The sequence below is a fragment of the Procambarus clarkii genome, chromosome 76, assembly GCF_040958095.1.
Source record: "Procambarus clarkii isolate CNS0578487 chromosome 76, FALCON_Pclarkii_2.0, whole genome shotgun sequence".
NCBI classification, from domain to species: domain Eukaryota; kingdom Metazoa; phylum Arthropoda; class Malacostraca; order Decapoda; family Cambaridae; genus Procambarus; species Procambarus clarkii.
In genome coordinates, this window is record NC_091225.1 from 21,745,919 (window position 1) to 21,759,880 (window position 13,962).

Consider the following 13,962-nt stretch of genomic DNA (forward strand, 5'->3'; position numbering starts at 1 on the left):
GGGCGGGTGGAGTCCGCAGAGTTTCTAGCGTGGAGTATTGAGGTATATATAGTAGTCGACTCTTGGTGTGGACATTCAGTGATGACTCTTGAGAGAAAAGACCAATACTAGGACTGAGAGTCTTGGGGTCTCGGACGTGTTCTCTTGCCTAGCATTTACCTTGTGTTGTTTCCGAGGATCAACGTCCCCGGGGCCCGGTCTCTGACCAGGCCTCTGACCAGGTTGGGGGTCTGGGCATCTAGGCTGTTAGATGGAGCTGTTGACAGCCTGGCGTGTGAATCACACACCTTCCATCGCTTGATAGATATAACTGCAGCTTTGTGAGTGAAGATCCTCTCTTGTACAGGTAAAGCTTAGTCGTGAGCGCAAGCATTAGCCTCTACAAGCTCACTCCCATCGATGTTTCGCTCAAAGTACCTTGAGGTTACCTTGAGGTGCTTCCGGGGCTTAGCGTCCTCGCGGCCCGGTCGTCGACCAGGCCGCTTAGATTCCGCACTGATCTCCCGAAACCTAACCTGATAGACGACAGGCCTGTCACATGCGGTGAGTCGTCGAAATAGACATGCTACAATAAGGCCACAAGGCTATCTGGATAAGCACCTCCAAAGGATACCTGATCAACCAGGCTGTGACTCATACGTCAGGCTGCGAGCAGCCGCGTCCAACAGCCTGGTTGATCAGTCCAGCAACCAGGAGACCTGGTCGACGACCGGGCCGCGGGGACGCTAAGCCCCGGAAGCACCTCAAGGTAACCTCAAGGTAAGGTAGCTTCCTGTGCGTTGTTGACATCAATTTCTTGGTTTTGTCTCGTTCATTAAGTGCATCTAAGAGTCCGGTCTCATTGGGAATCACGTTAGGACTGTATAGCAGATTCCGACATTGCCAATGGTTGCAGGTTTGCCAGAAGACTTTGGAGCAATACCAAAGGGATTTGCAATGTCTTGTGCAGCAACACAGCTGATGACCAGACCACACACTAGAAATTGAAGGGACGACGACGTTTCGGTCCGTCCTGGACCATTTTCAAGTCGATTGTAAAATTCTCAAGTCGATTTTCGGTCCAGGACGGACCGAAACGTCGTCGTCCCTTCAATTTCTAGTGTGTGGTCTGGTCAACATACTTCAGCCACGTTATTGTGACTCATCGCCTGCACACAGCTGATATGATAGTTGCTAGATGGACCGGAACGTCAGCACGCTTTATTTGCAGTTGTGGTGGTTGGGTGTCTTAATACAGCTGATTTAGTCGGTGATTAGCTCTGTAATGTGGCATCTGCAACTCTTTGGTTCATTCTTTCTTTGTCTTTATCTCCTCTTCCTCCTTTACTCCTTTTCCCCACTGCCTCAGCCCCTCTTACTCTACCTCCTTCTTCCTTCCTTTGTCCCCCTTCTTCCTTCCTTTGTCCCCCTTCTTCCTTCCTTTGTCCCCCTTCTTCCTTCCTTTGTCCCCCTTCTTCCTCCCCTTGTCCCCCTTCTTCCTCCTTTTACCCTCCCCTTGTCCCCCTTCTTCCTCCCTTTACCCTCCCCTCTTCTCGTTATTTTCCTTTCCTACTCAAACTTCTCCCCTCGCCCCCTTCGGCCCCCTTCCCCGACGTGTCAGGGGGGCCCCCAGGTGGGTCCCTAACGCCCTCACACACCCTAATGGGAACTTAAGGATATTCACCTCAAGGTCTCAGGTAGTTTGTATATGGCTGAGTCACATTCATAGTCGTTTAATCCAGGCAACCTGTCTTAACTTTTCTTACTGAGGGCCTTCCCGCCCTGCCCCGTGTCCCTGCCCTGACGGCGGCGGCAGGTGGTGGCAGTAGAGGCAGGTGGCAGCGGCGGAGGCAGGTGGTAGCGGCGGAGGCAGGTGGCGGCAAGCCTTCATAACTCCAGCCACACAGGCATAAACTAAATTTCAAGGGAAATAAATTTAGCAGCATGTTGAGTTCGGCAAATGGGAGGAAAGGTGTTAAGAGGAACCATAAGGCCACAGGGCCGGAGCAAGATTGTGGTCTTGTAGGGTAAGACGTGTTACCGAGGTGTGTGCAAGATTGCAGGTCTAAGAACGCCTCGTCTTGCAAGTGCGGTGATGATCAATGATGACAAGACGCGACTGAACAACCCAGTGGAGGAAGAAATATATATGTTCATTACTCGGAATGTTCCGTGATATGTGGGTTGTTTGTAATGTGTGACTACATATGTGAACACGTTGAACGGGGTGAGAATAGCTCTTCCTCATCCCTCTGTGTGTATGTATGCCTCAATAAACTTATTTCAATTTCAACCCGGTAGAGAACACCAGTTGACAGAGCAGAGTTGATATTCCCCTGCGTCAAAAATGCAGTGGATTAGCCTGACTAAAAACGTCAGAGCCTATAAGCTGTACCCACCTATAACCAACCGAAGCCAATACTCATTAGTCTCTAAAAGCGTCGATATTGAGTGAGCCACACGTGACGGAGGTGAGAGAGGGAAGGTTACCTTGTGGCTACCTTGCGATGATTCAGGGCGATCAAGCAGGCTATTGGACGCGGCTGCTCACAGCCTGACGTATGACTCACAGCCTGGTTAATCAGGTATCCTTTGAAGGTGTTTATCATGTTCTCTTTTGATCACCACGAGAAGTCTTGTCACTTACGCCTCTTGTGTGTAAAGGGAGTGTGTTGAAAAGTCTCAGGCCTCTGATGTTGATAGACTTCTCTCAGCGTACCCATTGCACCTCTACTTTTCAACGGGGCTATTTTGCACTTCCTGCCATGCCTCCCCTAGTCACTTGTGGTGTTATATCCGTGTGCAGATTTGCAACCAGTCCCTCTAATCTTTGTCATGTGTTAATTATTATGTATGATCATGGCTGAAATAATATTGGTAGTCAGGTGTTCCGGGTTTTTTAAGAATTCCCACGGGAAGGTCTGGGGGATTTATGGGGTATTCATGCCCGTGTTACCTCTTGGGTGGCTTAATCTTCATCAATCAATTAATCTGTGCGTGATGGTTTGAGCACACCATCACACCATCATTCTCGGTAATCCTGATCCTCATTCTCAATCCCTGGATTTTATCTTTTACATGCAGCATGCTTTTAATGAGTTTATAGAAAATGCCTGGATCTGTTTTACATGTGTCCGCTATAACTTTCTCAAAGTTCCTTTTTTCCCATCTTCTCACTGATGTGTAATTGTTTCTTGCGTGTTTGTAAAGCTAGATTGTTTGCGGGTCAGGCCTCTTCCTATATTGAACCCATTTTCTTGTCTTTTTTCCTTTCTGGCCCTCTCACAGTTTCTGTTGAACCAATCCTGTTTTCTGATCCTTCATCTTTGTTTTGGTATGAATGATTGTGTGCCTTCATAGTATATTTTGGAAAATTTGTCATACATCTCATTTACATCAATACCTAGGAAAGTGTGTCCAATTAAACTCATTAAATAATTTTTTAAGTTCCCCATATTGTCCTCTCTTGAAATCGAGTTTATCAACTGTTTCAATGTCCAGGTTGATACCTGGTTGATGGGGTTCTGGGAGTTCTTCTAATCCCCAAGCTTACTTGGAGAGTAGAAGAAGTCAGAAGTCTCTCTATCTCTCAAGTCAGATGAGAACATCTGACTTGTGAGATGTTCTCATTCTCTTGTGGATTACATTGCAAAGTATATTTAATTCCCAACAGGACATGATCACACTTTTCCCACGGGAGGAAGGTACTGGATGTCAAATATCTCTATTTCTTTCCTAGTGAATATTAGATCCAGGAACATCCCCTTCGCTCATTCTTGTGGCCTGCTTCACGTGTTGATACATGTCTCCAGAATGAGGTTTACAAATCTCCATGTCCTCCGTTCTTGCTTTGTAGGCCTCCCAGTCTATTGGTTTCAAGTTGAAGTCCCCCACTACTAAGCAATCGTGATTTATCTTCATCTGCATTTACAATACCGGGATATCTCATCCCGTTCTCTCGAACGTCTCCAACGTTACTAAACTGATGTACTAAATTGCCCGGACCCGACTGAGGACCCTACGAATAGAAAACGGAACATCACATCAATTCTGCGCCCCGCTATCGTATATAGCACAGCAGTTTTGGGGGCCTTGGGGGATTTGTATGTCATAATGATACTAATGTACGATAATATGTACGATAATATGTACGATACTACTGTTGTCGGTAGTCTGACAGGGGCCTGAGAGCTGAGTGGACAGCGCTTGGGATCCGTAGTCCTGAGGTTCCGGGTTCGATCCCCGGTGGAGGCGGAAACAAATGGGTAAGTTTCTTCAACCAAGATGTCCCTATTGCTCACCTAGCAGTAAATAGGTACATGGGAGTTAGACAGTTGCTACTGGCTGCTTCCTGGGGTGTGTAACAAAAATGGAGGCCTGGTCGAGGACCGGGCCGCGGGGACACTAAGCCCCGAAGGGTGAGAGAGGGGTAGGGAGGGGGACTAATGTCCTTGCTAGTATGTGTGTTGGACAAACACACTGCTAGTCAAAACCATTAACTCCAAATATCTAAACAGAATAAAAAGGATTAGAGGATTTCAGAGGATTATCTTCAGAGAATTACCTTCCGATTACCTTCAGAGGATTATCTAAATCCCGCACTGTAATACACTGTAACCGGAGATGACAGTAAACTAACACTGTATATGCACTGTATATACAGTGTTAGTTTATACAGTGTTAGTAGTGTATATGTATATACACTACTAAATATATCTCCGGCTTTGATATTGACATCTCAAGGTTCCTTACTCTAAGGCGGATTTTTTCCTTAGAATCCTTGCTAAGATTGTGGGATGTAATATCGACATGCTTAGAACTGTGTACTCACCTAATTGTACTCACCTAATTGTGCTTGCGGGGGTTGAGCTTTGGCTCTTTGGTCCCGCCTCTCAACTGTCAATCAACTGGTGTACAGATTCCTGAGCCTACTGGGCTCTATCATATCTACATTTGAAACTGTGTATGGAGTCAGCCTCCACCACATCACTTCCTAGTGCATTCCATTTATTAACTACTCTGACACTGAAAAAATTCTTTCTAACGTCTCTGTGGCTCATCTGGGTACTAAGTTTCCACCTGTGTCCCCTTGTTCGTGTCCCACCCGTGCTGAAGAGTTTGTCTTTGTCCACCCTGTCAATTCCCCTGAGAATTTTGTAGGTGTGTGTGTGTTGCTTTAGGTATGTTTGAAGAGAGAGTAAATTGGTTAAATATGATTGTCCTTTAGTGAAGTGGGATTGTAATTCCTTGTTAGTCTAGGGATTTGTTTGAACTGTTGGTGTATTGGTTTACGAAGTTTCTCTGTTCATACTGTTCACTTCATGAAATGTATGAGCTAGTAGCGTTTTTAAAAAGGTTCGTCTAGAGTTGACACTGAGATGAAATTTTGATTTAAAATGTCATCCGTTTCTCGTAGCTGAAAGATCAGTGCTAGATTCACGAAGCAGTTACGCAAGCACTTACGAACCTGTACATCTTTTCTCAGTCTTTGACGGCTTTGTTTACAATTATTAAACAGGTAATGAACTCCGAAGCACCTGGAGATTGTTTATAACAATAACAACAGTTGATTGGGAAGTTTTCATGCCTGTAAACTATTTAATAAATATAATCAAAGCTCTCAAAGATTCAAGAAAGATGTATACGTTCGTAAGTGCTTGCGTAACAGCTTCGTGAATCTGGGCCCAGACTCGTGTTTTCAACAGTTCAGTCCTCTCCTTGCACAAACATGGGCTTGACGCAATTGGAAGGTCCCTTTGGGAATTTGTCTCGTTTGTCAATACCTTTATTGCTCCGAATTCTTGTTCAACATTTCGTCCAAGATTCCGTGTTTCAGACAAAATGTTACTATTGCTTTACCAAAATATACGAAGATGCTGAAGGGATTATGGCTCATATATGATAGAAGGGAAGTACAGTTGAGAGCGGAGGCAAAATATTGAGTTTGTGACTATTGTATAAAATGTGTTCAAATGTGGCTTAAATGTGTGTATTAAGAGGCCTGAAAAGCATCTTAGGCCGTCTTCGGACCCCGGGATGTTCAGCCCCGTCTATTGTATGCATTTGTACCGTTTTTACTAGCTTTTGTTTGAAGTTAATAATAAAAGAAGTTGCTGAGATGATAGAGGACCTGCCCTTCTTGTGTATAGACCACAGCTGTTTGGAACCTTCTCCTGTTGTGTATAGACCACAGCTGTTTGGAACCTTCTTCTGTTATGTATAGGCCACAGGTGTTTGGAACCTTCTCCTGTTGTGTATAGACCACAGCTGTTTGAAACCTTCTTCTGTTGTGTATAGGCCACAGGTGTTTGGAACCTTCTCCTGTTGTGTATAGACCACAGCTGTTTGAAACCTTCTCCTGTTGTGTATAGACCACAGCTGTTTGAAACCTTCTCCTGTTGTGTATAGACCACAGCTGTTTGGACCCTTCTCCTGTTGTGTATAGACCACAGCTGTTTGAAACCTTCTTCTGTTGTGTATAGACCACAGCTGTTTGGACCCTTCTTCTGTTGTGTATAGACCACAGCTGTTTGGACCCTTCTCCTGTTGTGTATAGACCACAGCTGTTTGAAACCTTCTCCTGTTGTGTATAGACCACAGCTGTTTGGACCCTTCTCCTGTTGTGTATAGACCACAGCTGTTTGAAACCTTCTTCTGTTGTGTATAGACCACAGCTGTTTGGACCCTTCTTCTGTTGTGTATAGACCACAGCTGTTTGGACCCTTCTCCTGTTGTGTATAGACCACAGCTGTTTGGACCCTTCTCCTGTTGTGTATAGACCACAGCTGTTTGGAACCTTCTCCTGTTGTGTATAGACCACAGCTGTTTGGAACCTTCTCCTGTTGTGTATAGACCACAGCTGTTTGGACCCTTCTCCTGTTGTGTATAGACCACAGCTGTTTGGACCCTTCTCCTGTTGTGTATAGACCACAGCTGTTTGGACCCTTCTCCTGTTGTGTATAGACCACAGCTGTTTGGAACCTTCTCCTGTTGTGTATAGACCACAGCTGTTTGGAACCTTCTCCTGTTGTGTATAGGCCACAGCTGTTTGGACCCTTCTTCTGTTGTGTATAGACCACAGCTGTTTGGAACCTTCTTCTGTTGTGTATAGACCACAGCTGTTTGGAACCTTCTCCTGTTGTGTATAGACCACAGGTGTTTGGACCCTTCTCCTGTTGTGTATAGACCACAGCTGTTTGGAACCTTCTCCTGTTGTGTATAGACCACAGGTGTTTGGAACCTTCTCCTGTTGTGGATAGACCACAGCTGTTTGGAACCTTCTCCTGTTGTGTATAGACCACAGCTGTTTGGAACCTTCTCCTGTTGTGTATAGACCACAGGTGTTTGGAACCTTCTCCTGTTGTGTATAGACCACAGCTGTTTGGAACCTTCTCCTGTTGTGTATAGATCACAGCTGTTTGGAACCTTCTCCTGTTGTGTATAGACCACAGGTGTTTGGACCCTTCTCCTGTTGTGTATAGACCACAGGTGTTTGGACCCTTCTCCTGTTGTGTATAGGCCACAGCTGTTTGGAACCTTCTTCTGTTGTGTATAGGCCACAGCTGTTTGGAACCTTCTCCTGTTGTGTATAGACCACAGGTGTTTGGATCCTTCTCCTGTTGTGTATAGACCACAGCTGTTCGGAAGGTGAGTCTGGAGCCTTAGTTGAGTAAGTTAAGTCAGATGTTGAGAGTTTCATCTTTAGTATATTAAGAGGATTGAGTAGACGGGGAAGACAGTATATGGCACAGGCTGTTGCATCCCATTGCACACTGTAATGATCTATATTTTAAAGTTGATAGATACTTTACATTCAACCTTGAATGTCGAGAGCTGGAGGAGACAGTGACTGTTGCACACTGTATTCTGGGGTGTACACTTTTATATGCTCATTTGACAAGAGAAAATGAATAAAGGTGTTGCAATAGACTGCTGACAGTGGAGAGGGTGGGGCTTAAGACACTTCACCCTGGAAGTACATCTTGGGGAGCATATTTTGGTTACCTTAAGATGGTTTCGGGGCTTAGCGTCTCCGCGGCCCGGTCCTCGACCAGGCCTCCTCGTTGCTGTACTGGTCAGCCAAGTACTTGTTGGTAAGGAAATGTCGGTCAAGGAATATCAATGCTTGAAGTAATATTACTAAGAAAGTAACACATTACTAGGGTTCCGTCAGGCAGGGTTGTGTTTCCGGCTGTGTAGGGTAAGGCAAAGACTCGTGCTGACTCGTGTGTTGCTCTACTGACTAAACATGATACATAGCCTATAGGCCTAGGCAATTTTGAGTGAAACTAGTGCTTGTATGACAAAACCCCCATGATCGAGTCTGCAAGTTTCCAATTTTTAGAAAACGGAGGGATTGGAGAGAATTGAATGAAGGCTGGAGAGATTGGATGGAGATTGGAGAGAATATAAATGAAGGGGGTACCTGGTTGATACCTGGTTAATGGGGTTCTGGGAGTTCTTCTACTCCCCAAGCCCGGCCCGAGGCCAGGCTTGACTTGTGAGAGTTTGGTCCACCAGGCTGTTGCTTGGAGCGGCCCGCAGCAGGCCCACATATACCTGGTTGATGGGGTTCTGGGAGTTCTTCTACTCCCCAAGCCCGGCCCGAGGCCAGGCTTGACTTGTGAGAGTTTGGTCCACCAGGCTGTTGCTTGGAGCGGCCCGCAGCAGGCCCACATATACCTGGTTGATGGGGTTCTGGGAGTTCTTCTACTCCCCAAGCCCGGCCCGAGGCCAGGCTTGACTTGTGAGAGTTTGGTCCACCAGGCTGTTGCTTGGAGCGGCCCGCAGCAGGCCCACATATACCTGGTTGATGGGGTTTTGGGAGTTCTTCTACTCCCCAAGCCCGGCCCGAGGCCAGGCTTGACTTGTGAGAGTTTGGTCCACCAGGCTGTTGCTTGGAGCGGCCCGCAGCAGGCCCACATATACCTGGTTGATGGGGTTCTGGGAGTTCTTCTACTCCCCAAGCCCGGCCCGAGGCCAGGCTTGACTTGTGAGAGTTTGGTCCACCAGGCTGTTGCTTGGAGCGGCCCGCAGGCCCATGCTGGTACTATCCAGGAAAGGTTTGGTATTCTGGCGCTGAGTGGAGCACAGGAAATACCTCTACAGCTGCTGGCTATGAAACCTCAATTGCTGTGACTGTAGTCGTGGTAAAAGGTGCTAACAGTGAACCTGGGACCACGATGCTGCCTGAATCATAACAACCATTTGACTGTTAAAAGCCTGACGATAAACAAGTTGATATGTTACCGAAAATTGTGCCATCTTGAGATTATCTTGAGATGATTTCGGGGCTTAGCGTCCCCGCGGCCCGGTCCTCGACCAGACCTTTTTGTTACACACCCCCAGGAAGTAGCCCGTAGCAATTGTCTTAACGCCCAGGTACCTATTTACTGCTAGATCAACAGGCGCATCAGGGTGAAATGCCCATTTGTTTCCGCCACCACCGGGGATCGAACCCGGAACCTTAGGATTAGGAATCCCGAGCGCAGTCCACTCAGCCGTCAGGTCCCTAACTGATCCTTTTTTATCTATTTTGCGATATGAGTTCTTGTCTATTAAATCCACTAAGCTTCGTCTCTGCGTCTTTAAGTATGTGTCAAAGGTAACCGCGTTTCCTGAACAATTTTCATAAATCTCCGTTACGTCGCTTAAGTCTGCAGGATCGTAATGGAAGAGGTCTTTCAAGTGACACTGGCTGTTAAGAAGGATAAAGCCAATGTTGGCCAGACCACACACTAGAAGGTGAAGGGACGATGACGTTTCGGTCCGTCCTGGACCATTCTCAAGTCGATTGTGAGAATGGTCCAGGACGGACCGAAACGTCGTCGTCGTCGTCCCTTCACTTTCTAGTGTGGGGTTTGGAAAATATATTTCAGCCACGTTAATGTGACTCCTCGCCTGCAGATAAAGCCAATATGAATGCTAATTTGACCTTTTACAAAATAATCTCGTTTGTAGATTCCTAAATCAATAATTGATCTAAATAAATCTAAATATTTATCTAATTATTTTATCTAAATTATTTTATCTATTATTTATTATCTTATCTATTATTTATCAATTATTTATCTAAATAAATAAATGAATCTAAATAATTTATCTTTATCTAAACAACGTGTTTAGAAAGTTCCTTCGCATGTTATTCATGGGGTAAATTTCAAACTTTCATCAATTGAGTTTGACTACCGATGGAATAGTGTAGAGTTTCCATTTCCCTGCTTGACCAACTTATTCTATTCAATATATTTCTATTTTTAATTAATTCTTACATTGTTTTTCATAGATTGCATTATGCCTTCCATGTTATGGTGATATCTATCTGGAGTAGACTGCAAGGATTTCTTCAAGAACAATGGGCAGAGTTTCTTTCACCCTATGCCCCTGTTACCTAGCAGTAAAATAGGTACCTGGGTGTTAGTCAGCTGTCACGGGCTGCTTCCTGGGGGTGGAGGCCTGGTCGAGGACCGGGCCGCGGGGACACTGAAGCCCCGAAATCATCTCAAGATAACCATTTATTACACAAGATCGGTTTAGCAGTGAAAGGCTTCTGAACATCACTTGAAAGCAAAGTGTGTCATTTCAGTTATTTTAGCTCAGACTACTGTATATAATTTCGTGAAACCCATCATATATATATTTATTATGAGAGGAAAGAGAGTTGCAGGAGAGGTAACAATTACTTATGGGCTATCAGATAATAATTGTGTACGAATAAAAGGTAGGGTGTTTTTGCTTAACACACGTTGGATCGAGAGTTCGAATCTCTCCAGGTACCCAAGTGAATGAAATGAAATTTGTGTTGGAATGTAAACATTGTCGTTTAAACCTGGATGTGTTTATTTCATATTTTGTTATTTTCATGTTTGTACAAAGAGGTACTCGCCTAATTGTGCTTGCGGGGGTTGAGCTCTGGCTCTTTGGTCCCGCCTCTCAACTGTCAGTCAACTGGTGTGCAGATTCCTGAGCCTATTGGGCTCTATCATATCTACATTTGAAACTGTGTATGGAGTCAGCCTCCACCACATGACTTCCTAGTGCATTCCATTTATTAACTACTCTGACACTGAAAAAATTCTTTCTAACGTCTCTGTGGCTCATCTGGGTACTAAGTTTCCACCTGTGTCCCCTTGTTCGTGTCCCACCCGTGCTGAAGAGTTTGTCTTTGTCCACCCTGTCAATTCCCCTGAGAATTTTGTAGGTGGTTATCATGTCTCCCCTTAGATGCACCCAGATGTACCTTTGCGTCTCATTGTGAATGTTTTGAGAATTTATTCACAGATTTTTCACCAAGTTATTTCAGGTCACCGACGCATGGGTGACAGACCATAGGTCCAACGCCGGACTTAATATATTTGTGTCACCCCTGAAAACTGTGACCTCGGAGTAACTTCAAATATCCCGTGATTCACAAGGCGATGCGGAAATTGTTCCTAAGCTTCAGAAGGTGCTTGAGTCAAACAAGCTTTGTGTAATTATTAATTACAGTATGACCAGATTTTGAAAGCTCTCTTATGTATTATATTTGCTTTTAATTTCTTTGATGAAATGTTGAAAAAAAAAATTGCCTGTCTGAGCAGAAAATTTTGCAAGCGTGTGAATTAAGTCAATATTTCCTTGTCGAGCAGTGACGCGCTCTTCATTTGCCTTATCAGTTTTGGCAGTAATTAGAGAGCAATAATTACTGAGGTCTTTTGAAGCCGGCCCCTCACCGTCACTGTGGCCACTTTGAAGCCAGGTCCTCACCGTCACTGTGGCCACTTTGAAGCCAGGTCCTCACCGTCACTGTGGCCACTTTGAAGCCAGGTCTTCACCGTCACTGTGGCCACTTTGAAGCCAGGTCCTCACCGTCACTGTGGCCACTTTGAAGCCAGGTCCTCACCGTCACTGTGGCCACTTTGAAGCCAGGTCTTCACCGTCACTGTGGCCACTTTGAAGCCAGGTCCTCACCGTCACTGTGGCCACTTTGAAGCCAGGTCCTCACCGTCACTGTGGCCACTTTGAAGCCAGGTCTACACCGTCACTGTGGCCACTTTGAAGCCGGTTTCTCACCGTCACTGTGGCCACTTTGAAGCCAAGTCTTCACCGTCACTGTGGCCACTTTGAAGCCAGGTCTTCACCCTCACTGTGGCCACTTTGAAGCCAGGTCTACACCGTCACTGTGGCCACTTTGAAGCCGGTTTCTCACCGTCACTGTGGCCACTTTGAAGCCAAGTCTTCACCGTCACTGTGGCCACTTTGAAGCCAAGTCTTCACCGTCACTGTGGCCACTTTGAAGGCGGGCCCTCACCTTCACTGTGGCCACTTTGAAGGCGGGCCCTCACCCTCACTGTGGCCACTTTGAAGGCGGGCCCTCACCCTCACTGTGGCCACTTTGAAGGCGGGCCCTCACCCTCACTGTGGCCACTTTGAAGGCGGGCCCTCACCCTCACTGTGGCCACTTTGAAGCCGGGCCCTCACCGTCACTGTGGCCACTTTGAAGCCGGGCCCTCACCGTCACTGTGGCCACTTTGAAGCCGGGCCCTCACCCTCACTGTGGCCACTTTGAAGCAAAGTCTTCACCGTCACTGTGGCCACTTTGAAGCCAGGTCTTCACCGTCACTGTGGCCACTTTGAAGCCAGGTCTTCACCGTCACTGTGGCCACTTTGAAGCCAGGTCTACACCGTCACTGTGGCACTAGCTAGGAAGGGGCCGAGTGTCATTCAACAAGTTTAAAGTCATTTTCCGTCACACAAATCATTTTAAAGTCCATTCCAACACAACTTGTTCCGAGTTGAGCTTAATAAATGCACGAAAAGTTAGCCTTACACACCATTAGATAGCGGACTTTGTAATTGGTTCAAATTCTTTATGAACTTAGTGAAAACTTTCTCCAGATCCCACTGTCAACACAACTAAGTCTGAGTAATTTTAAAAGCCTAGAAAAATTCCTATTTCTTTTTTCGTTTAGACTTTGTTAAAGGGTCCAGCACAAGTTCACACAAGTCCAGCACACTGGACTTGTGATCCTGTGGTCCTGGGTTCGATCCCAGACGCCGGCGAGAAACAATGGGCAGAGTTTCTTTCATCCTATGCCCCTGTTACCTAGCAGTAAAATAGGTACCTGGGTGTTAGTCAGCTGTCACGGGCTGCATCCTGGGGGTGGAGGCCTGGTCGAGGACCGGGCCGCGGGGACACTAAAGCCCCGAAATCATCTCAAGATAATCTCAAGATAAAGGGTACAAGGCTTTGTACTTATAAGGCTAATAGTGTTAGAATTGTTGGCATCATTGTGTTCTGCGAATCTTCCGATTTGCACTTGCCAATTTGACTAGTTAGTTAATGAGTTAGTTTAACTAGTTTGTTAAACAATTAATGAGCTCCGAAGCACCAGGAGGCTGTTTATAACAATAACAACAGTTGATTGGGAAGTTTTCATGCGTGTAAACTGTTTAATAAATGTAACCAAAGCCGTCAAAGATTGAGGAAAGATGTACACGTTCCAACCCGTCCTCGACTCAAGTCCATTACATCCAGCGGTCGACCCCACAGACGCATTCATAAATTTTAACATGCTGTTCATTCAAAACAGGAATTTTCTCAAATATAAATTAATATTTTGATATATTAACATATTGTGCATATATAGGCATAGGTTAGGTGGTTGGGTTCTGTTGGCGATTATTTGTATTTGTAGTACGTGGGTGAAGCATTTATAGCGTTGTGGTTCGAACATAATTCGTCAGTGAAGCGTTTGTTCCGGAAGTGTTCGAACGAAATGAGTTGAGTCGTGTGTAAACCGTTTTTCATTCATAAACAGGGGGTTTGGCGGGTGCATGGAATCACTTTTGGATCTTTGTTTGGAGGACGGGCTGACACATTCGTAAGTAACTGCTTCGTGAATCTAGCCCCTCGATCTTTTCTAGTTCATTCGTTCAACCCGTCCTCGACTCAAGTCCACAGTCCGTCTTCCAAACAAAGACCCAAAAGTGATTCCATCCACC

At 45.8% G+C, this 13,962-nt stretch overlaps 1 protein-coding gene across 4 annotated transcripts in view; it reads left to right on the plus strand.

Annotated features, from left to right (window-relative positions):
- Positions 1-13,962, plus strand: part of LOC138357113 (calcium-binding mitochondrial carrier protein Aralar1-like) — a 319,526-nt gene that overhangs the window by 284,126 nt on the left and 21,438 nt on the right. The gene's annotated exons all lie outside the window — the stretch shown is intronic.